The sequence below is a fragment of the Mytilus galloprovincialis genome, chromosome 6 (genome assembly GCF_965363235.1).
Source record: "Mytilus galloprovincialis chromosome 6, xbMytGall1.hap1.1, whole genome shotgun sequence".
Lineage (NCBI taxonomy): Eukaryota > Metazoa > Mollusca > Bivalvia > Mytilida > Mytilidae > Mytilus > Mytilus galloprovincialis.
This window is the reverse complement of record NC_134843.1, coordinates 6,159,847-6,178,837: the sequence shown is the minus strand read 5'-3', so window position 1 is coordinate 6,178,837 and position 18,991 is coordinate 6,159,847. Positions and strand designations below refer to the sequence as shown.

The window sequence follows — 18,991 nt, the reverse complement described above, 5'->3', positions numbered from 1 at the left end:
TTGCGAAACGTTTCATATTTAAACTATCCAAATTGATGATCAACTTTGAAATAAGAGAATTAATTCAAACAAAATATTGTCTCCGTCAAAATAACATTTCAAGCCATTATAAACGACACAAACGTGATATTTAACGTATGAACAATATGGGCTCATAATTACAAGAATGCAATACAGAACTATTTTTAATAATCGTATCAATTTTTTTTAAAACAGTTGAATTGAATTATAAAGTAAACTATATAAATAAATTGAAAGATAGTTGATGAATGTATACTTCTGTTGCGTCCAGTAACAAATAGTAACACATTCAGGAAGAGTGTTCTTAAATGTTGTATACAATAGGTAGGTTATTTCCCATGGATCGATCGGGATGTAGGACAGACAATATTTAAAGTGCTCAACTGAAAAATGATGATATGTTGAATCGGGACAGACTTCAGTTGGCACTGGTCAACGCCAAGAGTTGTTGGAAGGGGGTTTTGTATACGCAAATAGCGTGTTGAACTTATGACCTCGATTTGATCATCAAAATGCAACGTGAATATTATGCATTCTGAAAAGATTAAGAAAAGTTCTCTCTGGCAGATTGGAGATGAACATTATTTTTTTCTTTGTAAGGTTTGCTCTAATGCTTTTGATGTTTTTATTCCCCAGTCAATAATTTGGAAATGAAGAATAAATGACAATGACACAATATACCCTTAAAAACACAACACTAATCATCCATAATTTATTATACAATTAATATCAATTACAGAGTAGCCTTTACATCATCAACTTTAAACAGCAACGAATATATTTGAAACGTTTAAATGTCATTAGAGGTCATAAAAGGGATGATTCCAATAAGACAGTTCGGTAAAGCTTTGGACAACTACATGATCCCCAGATATTGTCATTAGAGGTCATTAAAGGGATGGTTTCAATAAGACAGTTCAGTAAAGCTTTAGACAACTACATGATCCCCAGATATTTGTTTTATTGCGATGTTTTGTGTGCTGTTTTAATGACGCACTCGATATATTGCTCTTTTCATATTAAGTTTATATTGGGAAACGATAAAAGTCATTTTATTATCAAATGTGTAAAGCATCATGAAAATATACGTAGACACAAAGTTAACAAAACTGCAATAAAATTAATAGTAAAAGGCACGAGAAACAATAGTAAATATTTTAAATTTATACAAATATGTCAATACATATTTTGGAGGTTGTTGTATGAATGCACTTATAAAAGGAAGATCTACATATTAATACCGACTTCTATTTTATGTTTATGTACCTTGTAAACGTTTAGTCTGTGATGTACATTCCAAATTGAATAATATACTATCTCTCTGGTATTAATATACTATCATTATGGTATCATTCTCCCTCTTTTAGTCTGCAAGTAAAAAATATTGTTGTCTTAATGATTCCTTTAGCTTTTGGTAATAAAAGAACCGTCTTTAATATTTTTTTGTTTTGTGATATGTCATTATTTTGATATTTCATCTTTACAATTCAGTTGTAGAATATATATAGATAAAGGCAACAGTAGTATACTGATGTTCGAAATTCATTATCTGATTCAGAACAAAACCCAAATCCGGGTAACTATCTAAAACTGAGGGAACCGCATCAAATATAATAGAACTACGACACAACAAAACGCTCAAATGTAACACGCACAGAAACGAACTATAATATAACAATGGCCATTTTTCTAACTTGGTACAGGACATTTTAAAAGGAAAAAAAAATAGATTATACCACTGCATCGAGTGTGATACGATATTTATCTACTCGAGACAGTTACATTTTCTAATTTAAAACGCGAGGATTGCTAAATATTTAAAATTTAACTGTCGAGAGTGGATAAATATCAAATTACACGAGTTTGGTGGTGGAATCAGTTTCTTTAATGATTTTTATGCAGTATGAAGGCAAACTTTTTTTTCTAGAAATCTAAAAAGATGTATACTTTCTATTCGAGGTCAGCAGGAATGGAAGCCTTTTTTCATGGCGTCACACTAGAAAATTCAGAGGAAAGCAAGAAAATTTGACGTCATAATCGAATTTCGTCCAATGAATAGCTGAGATCAAACAAACCACACGTTGATTAGATAAAAATAATAAACAGGTTTAAGAAAACGATAAATTGGCTAAGAATTAGAAAAAAAAATCATAAACACATATTAATCAACTGTTTTCAGTCAATCGAAACCATATTTTATATAATTGTTATCCACAAATTCACATGCACGGTACTGCGATGTGTCGAAACGTATATTTTGGTATCTGACTGAATTGCCGATACCTTTGTACTTTTAAAGTGTATTTTGAAAATAAACTAGTTGATCTTAAATCAGATTTGATCTGTCAACAGGATGTTATAGTTTCCTTGTTTTACTTGTATTGTATTTTATTGTCCTCGAAGCGAAACCTTTTCTTTTAACTTTTAAACAGTTCCATTCCAGTACTGAAGTTCGAGTGGTTGGAAATGATTAGGGATTCTTGTAATTTCACTTCATGCATTCCTTGATTGATGAATGATTACAATATTTCTATAGTATTTTCAGAGAAATTCCATATATTTCTGCCGAAAATTTAGCCTAGTTAACGGGTAGAATTATAGGTATGTCTCCTGTGATCGGAAATATTACTAAAATAATGACTAGATGTTATTGTATTTCTATTGAAAGAAGAATGTCATGGAATTTAGTTATAAAAAGTAAATATTTATCACAGGTACCAGGATTATGATTTAATACGCTAGACGTGCGTTTCGTCTACATAAAAATATAGTTGAAAATTTGAAAGCTGATTATATCAGTAAATCATTGATTTGACGACTGGGAGGCATTATGATTTTTCTATACTTTTATTAACGACCTTTGGGTCCTTATACAGTCGATCGTAAAAGCCTCGGTCACACCTTAACGAATAGCTAGAACGGATGCCTAACGGATAACTGATTTTTCAATCCGTTCATGTCCGTTAGACGTCCGTTCTTATCCGTTAGACGTTCGTCCATATCCGTTGCTTGTCCTTTATACGTACGTGTTATCCTTCGACGTCCGTTCTGTCCGGTGGAAAATTTGAGCATGTTCAAAACTTTGAACGGACGTCCAACGGATGAAATGTCCGTTGAAGTTCCGGTAGGCGTCTGTTTTGTACGATACTTGTCCGTTTCGTTTCCGTTTTGTATCCGTTAAGTGCCCGTTATACATCCGTTGGAGGTCTGGTAGATAAATTCACCAACGGACTTCTAACGGACGTCTAACGGATAAAACGGATGTTGAACGAATGTGAAACGGACTTCTACCGTACGTATAATGGATAAAACAGATGATGAACGGATCTGAAACGGATAAATGCCAATTGAAAATTTCGCGACAGAAATGCCAATTAGATTTCCTAAGTTCATAAATTCTAATTATTCATAATCGATCTTAGAGTAAGGGCACGTCTTCACAATCAAGCTGCTCTTATTCAGGCCATACACTGCCCTTTTGCGGCATTTTGAAGAACCAACCAAAATCATTTACACAGAAACATTTTGAATATTTATGCAATTTACATATATTATTATTGTCGCCTTTAATTTTTCCGTATATCTTGTTCATCCGCTTTATCCGGTACGCTTCCGTTAGGTGTCCGTTTTATGCGGTACTCATCCGTTGGATGTACGTTCGACATCCGTTCTGTTCGGTACTTTTTCGTTTCTCGTATGTTACGTATCCGTTGCATGTCCGTTTTATTTGGTCAGCACATCAATGGACTCCCAATGGATAACAATTTTGTCAACGGACAACTTTTATTTTCATCCGTTAGACGTCCGTTCGTCTTATCCGATAAAGTGTGACCGAGGCATTAGCTAGATCTCGTAACGCAAAATTAGACATATCCTACCCCTTATTCTGATATGTAAGTACAGACGCTGTCGACTCAGATTGGAATGAACCACCAATTTTCAAAAAGATATTAGAAATTAGCTTTAGTTAGTGGAAATGAAAGCAGAAACAATACGGTATTGATGATATTCTCGTCGGTTATTGTATTTTAAATTGTTGACTTTTCCCAAACATTTTGTCTCTAGATCTCAAAACTATAAAACTACAATGAACTCTTTATGAATGAAATCAGTTAGTGTACTTTGTAACAGTTTCAAATGTTATATTTTTTTTCTGACCATCTTAAGACACCCTTATTTTATGATATAAGTGTGATTTTTTTTAACAATATGCGGTGTAACTTTGCATTTGAGTCCTGGTTTGAGGTAATACAATTATGTTCCTAGAGCTTATGCCATATTTGGTTGTTTATAATGCCCGCGTCACACTGTCCCGATTTTTACGCCGATGGCAACACGATAATGGAAATTTTCAAAATCGGGGCTGATCGTATCAAGATCGGGCTATTCGTAGTGCCATCTTGAACCATCTTTAACCATCGGCCACTTTTTCTAGCCTTCGGGGACAACTTCGGGAAGGGTTCTAAATTTTTTAACATGTTAAAAAATCCCCGAAGGTGCGCCCGATGTTGAGGGTTCGTATTGAGTTCGTATCACCATCCTCAATATCGTAATGTCACCGGGAATGCATCTTTGCACATCGTATTGCATTCGTGTTTCAATCGTTTCCATCGGGCAGTTTTGACATTACGATGTCTACACGAATGAATCACGAAGGTACCCGAAGGTCTTACGATGGCAACACGACTTCGTGAAGACCTCGTAATCCCGTCGTGTTGCCATCGAATAAAAGTACGAAGGCGACAAGATGGAACTACGACGGCAATAAATCCAGCTAAATGTAAGTTAATTTTCGCGCTAAAATACATTTAAAGTGCCATGCGCGATATGCACTGGTCAGTCCAATACGACAGTTAAGAAAGACGTTCACAAAACATGGAGCTCATATCATATGATTCTATGAGAACAAGAAAGACGACAGCGTTGTTTCTATTAATTCAAATGGAACAAGAAGAGCAGCTATTACAGGCTCAGGATTTACTTTTACAAGTAAATTATTATTTTTTGTCAATTTTTTATATCAAGTAACATAATTAAAGGTGACAAAGAATTTAGAGTTTTTAATTTATATTAGACAATGTCGGAACATATTCAATTTCTTCTATTCACAACAACAACACGAAAAGACGAAAACGTTAGTTATGATAAGAGCGATATGTTCAGGCCTTTTCCATCTTGATTGTTTCATATCATTACATGCTGGGGTTCCTTTAAATAAACGCGCCTCGTACACCAACACTGCAGGTACACGTATATAGGGAAACCAACTTTTTATTCATTATTCTGATTTTTTATGTATCGTCTGAGTTGTTGTCACACGAATGTGTACTCCGTAACCATTTTGTTTTGTATATGTCATATTTTGCCGCCTTTGTTGCTTTCCCCACATCCTTCCTTTTGTCTATATTATTGTGATATTCTCCTGGAAAGAGCTCTTTTTGAATAAAAGGGATCAACGAACCCATTACCTTACCTTTAAGATAGATCAGTAAACATGGGCATACTTATGGGTGATTATTCAGACTAGTGCAAACATTTTACAGTTCAAACAAGGCAATACCTAGCGTGGTATCCCCTCGTATGTAACATATTGGGGACAAATATGGACACTATATTTGTATATGACACATGCAGAAAATGGTAAATTGAATATGCATATTTGATACATAAACTATTTTTTTAGAAATCAACCAAAACATTTAGTAACTGGAAATACCTTTAATATTGTCTTTAGAACCAGCAGGTAAAAAAATGAGCAACCAATTTCCTGTGTATTATGCTATTTCAAGGAGAAAAAACAAGTCCATCTGCATGACCTTGACCTTTGGCCTTGAACATAAAAAAATGTCAGATCATTACAAGGAGGAACACTATACCAAATGTGGTTAAAATCTTTTGAAGCATATTGGTTTTAGAGTGTCCACAAGGGTGATATTGCCTTGTATTACAACTGCCACTGTGACCTTGACCTTTGAACTTTAAAGTCAATAGCGCTTAAGATATTCTTAACGAGTAACACCATACCAAGTTTTGAGCATTTTGGTTCTAGAGTGTCCATAACAATTTCATCTACACGCAACTTACATGTAGTAGGCGAGGGGATAATAAACTAAGTTTTATAAGAATTAGACAAAAACATCGATTACCCGCCATGCATGGCAGACTTGTACAGAAACGATATGTTGTCGAAATTCTGTTCGTAATTTTTAGACATCGTATGGCCATCGCGCCATCATCGTAATCCATCGTGTAGCCTTCGTAATCCATCGTGTAGCCTTCGTGATCCATCGTGTAGGCTACGGCTGAGATATGAAGCTTAAATACCCGTCGTCGGTTAACCTTCGTATGTCCATCTTTTGCTATCGTATACAATTTCGGCACCATCGTCTATACTTCGTTATTCATCGTACTTGCTTCGGTCACTTTTTGGTATTTTAACGAGATCGGGACCAACTTCGTACGAACTTACAATTTTAGCATTCGGGTGTCCATCGTATATAAAAATCGGGACAGTGTGACGCGGGCATTACGGTTAATGTATGTTCAGAATAGTACATAACGTTCTTATTGATATACACAAAAAAAAACCAACATCAAGCGTGTCACTTTGAATGTCAATAATGTTTTTAGATACCATTTGTTTTTTGCAATAGTGTGTAAACAAATGCAAGGATATGATCATTCATCTAGAACTACCAAGACTTTACAACATTCAGTGAAATAACATGAAAGTAAATTCAAGTAAAAGGCTGTTTGATTTTTTTTATCATATGGCCATTGATCTATAATTGTATTAAGTAAGAGAGATGGAAAGTCGGTGAATTCTAACTACAAATTTTCAGATACGATGACACTGACTTAGACATGATTTTATTAGAATGTATATTATAAAAATATTTTCAATTCTCAATTTCTCACAAAAATTATATAATGTATAATACAATGACTATTTAATGTCAATAATACATTTTTTGTGAGAAATTGAGAATTTATCATCAGACTTTTTGGGGATTATTCATGAGTAGACTTTTTATTCGGTCTTTGGGTTAGTCCATGTATAGTAATAAAGCTAACTATGATGTTTCCTTATTTTACAAAATCGATATAAAAATATAAAGGAAAATAATTATTAGTTCTTGGTATAACTTTTAGCGAGACCAACAAAAAGGTTACCTTACTTTTAATGATTAATTGTTGCTTGTTTAACGTCCAGTGGCAAATATTTCATGATGTTCAGGACGACAACTCAAATTGTAAAGGGAAATATAGTAATGCACGTATATACATGCACAGAGTAATATAGAAGGTATCGGGGAATAAATGTAGGAAAATAACGGAGTTACATGAAATCATTAATAGCACTTTTTCATTACACGTGCACAATTCGACACATACGACCAAATGCATATTTTCTTACTCTTAATGTGTGTATGTCGGTCTTCTATGTTATGTTTTTGTTGACTCTTGGTTTTTTTTTTGTTGATTTGCGTGCTTGGCTATGATATTGTCACCCCGTGTTCTACTTCGTAGTTTGAATATCAATTTAATATTATCATTAAAACGATATACATTTTTTAAACTAGATACCCCAATGATGATTATGGCTAAGTTTGGTTTAATTCGGCCCTGTAATTTCAGAGTAGAATTTTCTAAAAGATTATTAAGATTTACGAAAAATGGTTAAAAATTGACTATAAAGGACAATAACTCCTAAAGGGGTCAATTGATCATTTTGGTCATGTTGACTTATTTGTAAATCTTACTTTGCTGAACATTATTGCTGTTTAGAGTTTATCTCTATCTATAATAATGATCAAGATAATAACCAAAAACTGCAAAATTTCCTTAAAATTACCAATTCAGGGACAGGAACCTAACAACGGGTTGTCCGATTCATTCGAAAATTTCAGGGCTGATAGATTTGCTCTAAATGCTTCGGTTTTTGAGTTATAAGCCAAAAACTGCATTTTACCCCTATGTTCTATTTTGAGCCATGGCGGCCATCTTGGTTGGTTGGCCGGGTCACCGGACTAATATTTGAAATTAGATACCCCAATAATGATTGTGGCCAAATTTGGTTAAATTTAACCTTGTCGTTTTAGAGGAGAAGATTTTTGTAAAAGTTAACGACGACGGACGACGGGCGACGACGGACGCCAAGTGATGAGAAAAGCTCACTTGGCCCTTTGTGCCAGGTGAGCTAACAAGTCTTAGGCCGTATCAAGTGGAAACCTTCTTTTAAGTACAAGGTCACTCAACTGATATAAGAGCATAAACATTAAAAATGCCGTCCCTCATAGATTTGATTGAGAAAATTAAAAAATAAACATAGCACTGTAAAGTTAAACATACTTTTCTGTAAAACTTTTTCTTTATTCCGGTAAGATTATTAAACTTTGACAAATGCAAACGAAGTAGAAAATAAGGTGATGCAAATGCTTTACACAGGCAAATTTCACTCACATCAATTTAACGTGAATTTAAATTCATGTGAATCTCACGTGAAATTCACATCAATTTCACCTCAAACGAGCTTATACGTGAAACTCATGTGAAATCAGTTTTTGTGAGGTTCACGTGAATCTCATGTGAAACTCATGTGAATTTCACATGAAAATCACGTAAAAAAATTTCGTGTGAAATTCACATGAATTTTCAAAAAAGAGTATTTCAAATAACTTTTAAATTTTCAAATTTAATTAAATTCATGAAAAATATCATTTTTTGTTGTTGTAAATTTCACGTGAAATTCATGTGAAAAATTTCACATCAAATTCATGTGAATCTCAATTCACGTGAAATTCACATGAACATTTTCACGTGAGTTTCATGTATAAGCTCGATTGAGGTGAATCTCACGTGAAATTTTTCATGTGAATTTCATGTGAGAAAATTTTGCCTGTGTAAATGCATAAAAATTTACAAGAAATATATTCGTAAACTTGAATTTATAACAATCTGAAAACTACTTATTATTTATAATAGTTTTTCATACATAACATGATTCTGGTTAAAGCAAAAGACAAAAAGAACTCTTCTAGATTTCAAGAAGAGTACTATGACAAAGATCGTATTGTACATTACGATAAATTATTTTTATTGTTTCAGTGTCTATATTGAAAATGAAGCTTTTAACAATTTTGCCTTTGCCTTCATTATTCTTCTGTTACATGAACGCGGTAAGTTATCTTTAAAAAAAAAAATAAACGTAATCACATTTTGTTTAATATTTTATTTGTTGTATTTTTTCCAATAATTACAACGTGTTATCAACTTTATCAAGCTTATGCTGCATAACATTGCTTAAAGTTTAAAAATGACTTTAAGAAATTTCACATATAATGTCATTATTTTTTTAATTTCTAAACCCGCATCTTAAAGTAATACATGTATACATGTATATTTACGTACATTTGGATTACTATTTTGTATACGCCAAAAGGCACACTGAAGAAAAAATATCCTACTTTCATAACCCGGTGTAAAACGAAGTGGTAATCACACACAAGCTATTTATATTAATTTTAGATTTTATATTAAGTTTTCAAATTGGCTCCGTTATCATTCTGAGACTTGAGAGACTTAAGATCATACCCTGGGCGAGACTTGATCGCATTGTCTGATGAAACATGTAAAGATTCAACCTCAACACCTTATTGTCTTATAACGGAACGGAACCCCACTACTAACCGTGTATTGGGAAAAGCCCCACCTCCCTACTAACCTAATGTTGAATGTATACGATCTCAACGCGGTTACTTTTTACCTTCATATTCCTAGAAATGTATATATAGGAGGTAAGATAATGAATTGAGTACTCTCAGATTTCTCCTTGCATGTTTTTGATGTTAGGAATGAGGTAAATCCCCCCTCCCCCCCCAAAAAAAACCGTCCAGTTTATTATTTTGTTTAAAATTTTTCTGTTGATCTGATGATTTCGTAGATATAAGAAGTTAAAGTAAGAGTGTATTTTTATAGTTTACTTTTATGTTATGCTGTTATACCACTGTCCCATACTAGAGCTTTCTTACAAATTGACGAAAGGTACGAACGAACGTAAAGGGAGCACGTATTTCATTTCCACAATAACAGTTAAAAGAGTCTTTGTTTTATCCAGTAAAACAGCATTCTTTTCTAAATCAAGTTTATTTTTCAAAAATAATAATATTGCAAATAATACACGATTTTAATATAATCAAACAGAGAAAAATAGTGTCAAATACACTTACGTCCGATACGTTACTTCCGTAAACCACGAGTACACACATTTCAGCGGGAATTTTTTAAGCACGAGTTTCACGATTAACTTTTCAATGGCATTATTGAAGTACGTTAGTCTAAATTTAACGACAAGATTCACATTTTTTTTTATTTTGTATAGTACACTTTCAGCAAATTGTCAAAGTGGAATATCGAGATTTGATAAAAAAAAAATGATGATACAATGTTTTAAAAAAGTAATGTTGAATAAATCTAGAAAAAACAGATTTTGTATATCAAGAAAATAAATCTACAATTTTGCACCATATACATTGTGGATTTTAATATAATGACGATATAACAGTACACATGTTTGGAAGATAGACACGAAGTTGTCACTTATCGTTCAGTGGCTAATATTTCATGAATGTTCAAAACATATAAAATATTCGTTCCATTGCTGCGGTGTATCATATATAAACATTTAGGGGGGGGGGGGGGGATATTACCAGAGGAGAGGCGATGATTTAAAAGTTATTAAACGAGCACCAGCATATGGCAAAGTATGAAGATAATCTTTTTTATTCATTTTCATTTTATTATTTTGAGCGTTGAAAATTTTGAATCAAGGAAGTATTTGTGTTTTAATTTTTTCTTATTTTTCTGTAAGGGAAGAAGACAATGTATTTGCTTTGACATTTTCTGAGGTTGAACAGTGCAACATTGTAATATTGAAGAGGAGGGGAGGGGTCGGTGTTTAGTCTTTTAGGGACATTTTATTCGTCTGACTACTAGATGTATTTAGGATATTTTGTAGTGTTACCTTTTTTGTTACCTCCTCCGACCTGGTGGTATCATTTTTTAACCTATCGTACGTCCCGAAATTCTAAATATATCTCAAGAAAAGTCCAATTTAATAAGTGTCGTTGCATGTAGGATAATTGTCCGAAATTCCACGACTATTATCTACATATGTCAAAATAAAGGATCCCCAAAACGAGTCTTACGTATGATTCGTCAAGCATACGTACCTTTCGTCAATTTGTAAGAAAGCTCTATTAGGAGAGGGTTGCACGCTAACATGTCTACTGTCACCAAATTCGTTATGCACCTGTCCAAGCCTAGAACTTGTAGTTCAGTTGTCATTGGGTCACATCTGTAATGATTGTTTTTCGTATATTTTTGGTTATATATTAGGCCGTTATTTTTTTCAATTGAATTGCTTTATTGATTTATTCAGGTAAACGGGAGATAATCAAATTGGAATAATGTTCCGTCATCCGCAACATATCTATAATATGTGTGCAACGTAAAGGAAAGGTAAGAGATACCAAAGGAATAACCGAACTTATAAACCGAGGACAAACTGACAACGACACGGGTAAATAAAGGCAACAGTATTATACCGCTGTTCGAAATTCATAAATCGATTGAGAAAAAAACCAATCCGGGTTCCAAACTAAAACTGAGGGACACAACAGAAACACAACGCTAAAATGTAAAACGAACTATAAAATAACAATGGCCATTTTCTTGACTTGGAACAGAACATTTTAAGAAAAAATAGCGGGTTGAACCCGGATTTTGGGCTAGCTAAACCTCCTCCTTTTTTTTGGCATTGTTAAGTAACACTAAAATGATGACATAACATGACAGGACTACAGTACAAATATATACAAGAACATTACGGACAGAGACAAACACCAAAGGACATTTCGACATTCTTATTGCTAGTACCACACTACATCAAAACAACTAAACTCTCTTCGTAAAAACGAAAAACGACCAAAATACGTCGACGTAAAACATGTAGCACAGATACGCAAATTATGTTAAATGTGTCGAGTTGACCCTTGTGGACTATTTGTTCATTTCTTTAGTCGTTCTTTTTATTACATTGACCTTTTATATATATATTAGAAGCAAACAAGAATGTGTCCAAAGTACACGGATGCCCCACTCGCACTATCATTTTCCATGTTAAATGACCGTAAAATTGGGTAAAAAATCTCATTTGGCATTAAAATGAGCAAGATCATACTATTGGGAACATGTGTACTAAGTTAATTGAACATCAAGTTCATCAAAAATTACCTTGATTAAAAACTTTTACCTGTAACTCACTTTCATTTATAAATGATCAGTGGAACGTGAAATTGGGGCCAAAAGTATAATTTGGCTTAAAAATAAGAACGATCATATCATAGGGAACATCTATATTACTAAAATTACGAGGTCCAATTTGTCAGCCGTCATCACGTAAAAACGATGAATCAAAGAATTCAACTTTATATATAACTAATATAGTACTATGCTGTTGATTAAAAATTACACCACTCCAGGCCCATTTGTTTTCCACGTAATTAAGGTAGCAATACACAGTTAGAAGTTTAGTTTCGCATTATGGCCCCTGTGAATTTTTTAAATGTGAAAGTTTTTGTACAATAAAATTGATTTTTAGATAATTGAAGAATAATATAGCCTTCTTAGTGGGTTTATATGAACATTAAGATTGTTTTTAACATGTTTTATAGGCCATTTATATGATTGACAGTTCGTATTTTCCTATCCGTACCGTTCCTAGGTCCATACATTATTGTAGTGTTTATCAACAAAGATTTTGCGCTCGGTCTTTTCAATTCAATTTTATGGAAAAACGAGCAGATAAGCATATGATTTTTTTGGGACCACTTGATAGATATAAACCTATGGATTCAGGAAAGGTATTACTGTAATTGATTGAAATTATCCTTTAGACCAAATTTTGGAGACTTTTGTGACATGTTCACCCCCCGTTTTTGCTATATTTTGTATCTAAGAAATGCAGATTGTTGCCATGGTTACACCCAAGAGGGATTATATTTCACCCTTATGACCATTAGAAATCAAATCTATGGAAGATTCTCTTTCTATAAGTATATACATGCATAACACACATATAAAGCCTTCTTTGTTAGACAGGAGGGGAAAGAGGGTGTTTAAAAATTATGAGTGTCAATTTTAAGTTTTTTTCCTAACTGTGTATTGCTACCTAATATTGCCAATAATTAAGAAGTCCCGGGTCGAGTCCGACACCGATACCAATAGTATATGTAACATATAGCTTCCGGTCATATCGCATGTGTAAGTTGAACATTCTGAAAAAACTATTTTAAGTCGAACTCAGTTGAACTGAAAAGTAATGCTTACAGTGTAGGGTTGCCTTGATGACCAACACACGCACCCGCTTTAGTTCGTCCACTTATTTAGAGCCACAATGGAGGGAACCCAAATCGAGACTTCAATGCACAACGTTCACCCTCAGGAATAAAATTCTGTAAATAATAAAGTCGACTATCAATAGAGCTTCTCGCTTCTCTACGTTCTGACAAAAACTATTTTAAGTCGAACTACAAGGGTACACTGCATTGACAGTAACAAAATAAAAAGGTGGGCGATGTGGGTACACTTGCACTGCTTGGGTAACTGCCTTGACAGTAACAAAATAAAAACGGGTGGGCGATGTGGGTACACTGGCACTGCTAGGGTGGGCGATGTGGTTACACTGCCACTGCGCGTTGAGGGTATACAGTAACAAAATGAAAAGGGGTGGGCGATGTGGATACACTGCCACTGGGCGATTTTGGGTATCCCGACATTAGGGTTGCACTGATAACCAACACACACTACCGTTTAAGCTGAATGGAAAATCCTAAGGGATTACAAATCTATACTAAATTTATCTGTAATAAATTTATAATATCAAAATAAGGAGATGTTGTATCATAGCACAGCAATGAGACACAGTTCAAAAAGAACTGGGACCTTATTCACAAAGCATCCATTAACTAACAGACCCTTTAACGACTATGTCCATTCCGTAAACGTTATGCTAACGGGTGCACTATTAACAACCCCGTTGGTATGCAAATTTGATTTTATTAATGCGTCGGATATTTTTATTGGTTTAAATTTCACAGAGATATTAACGGTCCTTTAGCTAACAGATGCTTTGTGAATAAGCTCTCTGTTCAACTTAGATCATTTATATAATTGGTATGCAGGTGTACATTTCATTAGATTAACATAAAAAAAAACCCAGCCCACTGCCTCAGTCATCATGGTCATGCTCCAGGGACTTTGAAAATATTACTCAATTTTCTAATTAAATGTACATGTACATGATGTAGGTCATTTAGGTGATTTTCAGAAGAACTTGCTCCAGCGACTTAGAAAATATTACACAGTTTTCTAATTAAATGTGCGTAATTTTTACAAGAACTGTTTATACATGGCCATAAACATTTGATATGGATGTATATCTATAAATCACTAATCCCCTCTGTCACACCCCACAGTCTCACTTCATGGACTAAAAATGTTGCAGATTGCTGATTTCTTTGTAGAGAATTCATTTTGTTGTAAATACATTTATCTCAACTATGCATGTGTACTATACATAATATCACATGCGAGACATATCTATCTTCACATCCTGTTTAAATATTCATTCAGTACCTCCACATGCATGTCTGTGTTTACAGCCAGTTCTCTGAAACATTTTAATCTTCAATCATATAATTTTTTTACATAAATAAGACTGTTAGTTTTCTCTTTTGAATTGTTTTACATTGTCTTATCGGGCCCTTTTATAGCTGACTATGCGGTATGTGCTTTCCTCATTGTTGAAGGTTACCTATAGTTGTTTTAGTCTTTTATGGATAGTTGTCTCATTGGCAATCATACCACATCTTCTTTTTTATATTACATGTATATGCATCTTGCAAAATCTAACTACCAGTTGCAAAAATGTCATGTTTCCTATATTTCAGTTGCATCAACACTGTTCATGCTGTTATTCGTGTTATTTTATTATACAGATTTTTTAAATCTGACATGTCAACTCACCATGATGATTTCCTGGACACACCAGAATACTCAATAGGTATCATTTATTTCTTTAAAATCATCATGATCTTGATAAAGTTACAAATTAACAACAACAAAACTTTGTCAATATAGCACACACAATTTCTTGCTACAACTTTTCTCACAAATGGGATTAACTTGCTTTACCAGAGTTCACAAACATGTCAAATTTTGATCAAGTTTGTAAGTACAGCAGTTTGATAACACACATATAACATAGACAATGATATTTGGGTTGGTGCATCTAAATTAAAGTCTACATAACGATACATTTAATTGCTACAAATGTATGAAAATTATTTACTCCCACTGCCTACATTTATAAACTTTGTTACAGGTGTGCAAAGTACTCATTGTTTCTATCTTAACACGTGACATCAACATGATAGTTCATATGAGAATGTCAGGGAGATTGCAACCTTCATTAATTAACAAACAATGTTCCTGTAGGTTTAATATTATGCTAATTATAAACTGTCAATGACTGTTATAACCTGAATTAAAATAACATAAATATATATATATATATATATATATATATATATATCATCAATGCAACCAAGTGAAAACAATGTTCAAACCTATGATTACGTTGGATAAAAACCGCAATTTTTATACGAGTGTATGCTAAACAAATTTCTTGATAGAGAGGTCTAAATACAGCACAAACAACATTTTCCAAAAGACCAAAAAAGTGAAAATTTACATTTTAACAAAACGCATTTGACTAGCAGGTCGAACAACTGTTGTTCTTAAACCCTGCTGACTGTCATCGGTGATTGCCAAATAAACGGATAACCCGCTGTTACAACATGGATCTTATTATTAATTTATTACCAAACAGAAAACAATAAACCTGCGGAAAAGATAGTATACCGCAAACAAAAGGTGCAAACATTAGTACATCATATCTTGATTTCGCCAATTAATGTCTCTTCAGTGATGTTCGGAATATAAATGGGATATATTTTGAAGGCCATATAATTTACCTCAATTTAGGATAGACTCTTGAATATATATATATCAACAATGTATATACAATTATTTACATCAAAATTCTTTATTTCTTATAGATAATCAACACCATACTGATATCCATCTGCCATTACACAGCCAGCTCCAAAAAATACTTTTGTTAATGAACAAATTTAAGCACAACACCAGCAAAAGTGCAATTGCAATAGATGTGTGGGTGACAAAAAACAAAACTGCAGAGCTACGAGAGGAATGCATAGAAATTCAGCGCATTATCAGATCAGATCTGAATAAGATTATAGATTTAACCAGCAACTGCAAAGCAGAAGCCTCTAAACTGATATCCACATTGCATGAGTGCAAAGGTAAAAATGACAAGTTAACTGAAGAACTTAAGTTAAAAACAGAGCAAAAAATGTAATGCACTTAAATTACAAGTAGATGAGCTCAATTTTTCAGACTTAGAGATAACACTGGAAGAAACTGATAAGGAAAAAGAGAAAGCCTCAGAAAAATGAACAACACGATTAAAATTATGACAATTAATATGATATTCATATTGTTATTGACTCTTCTTTGATACTTTGACTTTTTGTGTGTGTGTGTGTGTGTGTGTTTAAAAAAAATACTTAAATTAAGAAAGGTATTCTTTATATGTTTATAATACAATTCTGTTTTGGTTTTTTTTGTATATTTTTGTGTGTTTCAAAATAACACAATACCTAAATAAAGGTATTCTATTTATACTTTTGAAAATGATGAATAAACAGTTTTTGCAATTTACCTTTAGTCAACTGTTAGTGTTTCACTTTTAAAACAAATACAAAATGACAGTTTTTGTAAAATTTTTACAAAAGTCATACAGATATCTACATAACAATTGGGTCATCTTGACCTACATTTCATCCTTCAGTCACTTTGGTTTAATATTAGGTTCAGATCCATATCTACGATACTATACATCATATATCAATAAAACTTCATCAGTGCGGGCATCTTACAGAGAAATGACTGAGTATACAAACAACAGATAGGTCACCTCAACTCACATTTCAAACTTTATGTAACTTTAGTCCAGTTATTCAGTTAAGGTTCAGGCATAGCTACAACTATACTTCATACATGTATATCAATAAAACTTTATCAATATACCTAATTGATACATTTCATCGATTAATGCAGGTCCAATCATAAATTTGGCAACCTTGACCTACATTTTATGCTTGAATAATTTTGGTTAGGGCTATATCTCGGATACTATCCACATGTCAAACATATTTCATCAGTGAATACATCTAAATGAGTAATACAGTCCTAATGAACAACTGGATCACCTTGACCTTCATTTACGCTTCTACGAGTCAATGTCATTTTATGGTTACTTAATATCAAGGATGCTGTACATCATATAGCAATACTACCTCATCTTGGAGAATAATGAACACTCACACAACAATTGTTCACTCCAACTTTTATTTTTTCCATGTTTCACCAGTTTTGGTAAAGTTTCAGTTTAGGTTCTCATTACTGATCAGTATTATATAGCAAAACGAATATTTCTGTACTTAATAAATTACTTTTTATTAGTAAACATCAACACCACAAATAACTGCATCTTACTATTCGTTATTTTGTAATATCAACACCTAATCATATTGGGAACGGAGACTTGCAGGACTCTGACAAACTTAGACATGCTTAGAACGACATTGCACAGAGTTAAGTTTTGTTTCTACAATATTGAAAAAATAGTTTATGAATTTCTTTTTTAAAATTTCTTCGCTAAACATAACTTTTTTGACATGTTATTTTATTACATCTTTTTTTTTTTTTAGAAAAATGCCAACAAAACCTAAGTCAGCAGCTCATCAGGTCATGCTGAAAAAAAGAGTAATAAACGTTCAGCCCAAACAACGACTACACAACCTGCATCTAAAAAGAGAAAAAAATCAATAGCATCAGTCTCTTTAAATGACCTTTACTGTGGAAAACTAACCTTGCCATCAATCGATGACATTGGCAAAATGGATAATGTTTGTAGTAACTGCTCAGCTCATATGTGGAAACATGAAATACACAAAGGTTCTCTTCATTTGAATGCAAAATTTTCTACTTGCTGTTCTCAGGGGAAAATAACTATTCCAGCTTTACTCACACCACCTGAAACACTAAAAACACTTCTAACTGAAAATACAAACCAAGCCAAGTACTTTAGACAAAATATACGAGCATTTAATTCCAGCTTGGAATTTTCTTCTTTGGGTGTAAAAGAAGACATACTTAAATCAAGAGGTCCATACACATTCCGAATTAGTGGTTCAGTATACCACAGAATTGGTCAGTTGTTTCCAGAACCAGGAAAAGATCCAAAGTTTGCTCAGATTTATATTTATGACACTGATAATGAGTTAGCAAACAGATTGCTTTGGAATAGTGACTTAGATAAAGATATCTATACTGATCTTCAAACAATGATGCATGAATGCAACCCATTTGTTCATACATTTAAGCATGCTGCTGGTGTAATGAAAACAAATGAAAATTTTCAATTGATTTTAACGTCTGATACCACAAAGGACTCAAGACGCTACAATTTACCAACTTCTTCTGAAATTTCAGTTATACTCCCTGGAACTAACACTACGGAACCTTCGAAACGTGATATTGTTTTATACTGTAGATCCACTAATCACCCTGAAGGGCATAACATAATTCATATCAATGAAACACACTCAAAATATGACTCTCTACATTATGTACTATTGTTTCCTTTCGGTGAAGATGGTTGGTATATTGATATCAAACACAATGACAATAAAAGGAAAGTTTTGGCAATGGAGTTCTATTCTTACCGCTTAATGCAAAGATCAGATTTTAATATTATATT

At 33.2% G+C, this 18,991-nt stretch overlaps 1 long non-coding RNA gene across 1 annotated transcript; it reads left to right on the top strand.

The window, feature by feature from the left end:
• Positions 1 to 15,084: 15,084 nt before the first annotated feature.
• LOC143078801 (uncharacterized) lies at positions 15,085 to 18,776 on the top strand. The gene is made up of 3 exons (XR_012979274.1): positions 15,085 to 15,145; positions 16,203 to 16,469; positions 17,940 to 18,776. It is a non-coding gene; the product is annotated as an uncharacterized LOC143078801 (long non-coding RNA).
• The last annotated feature ends 215 nt before the right edge of the window (positions 18,777 to 18,991 follow it).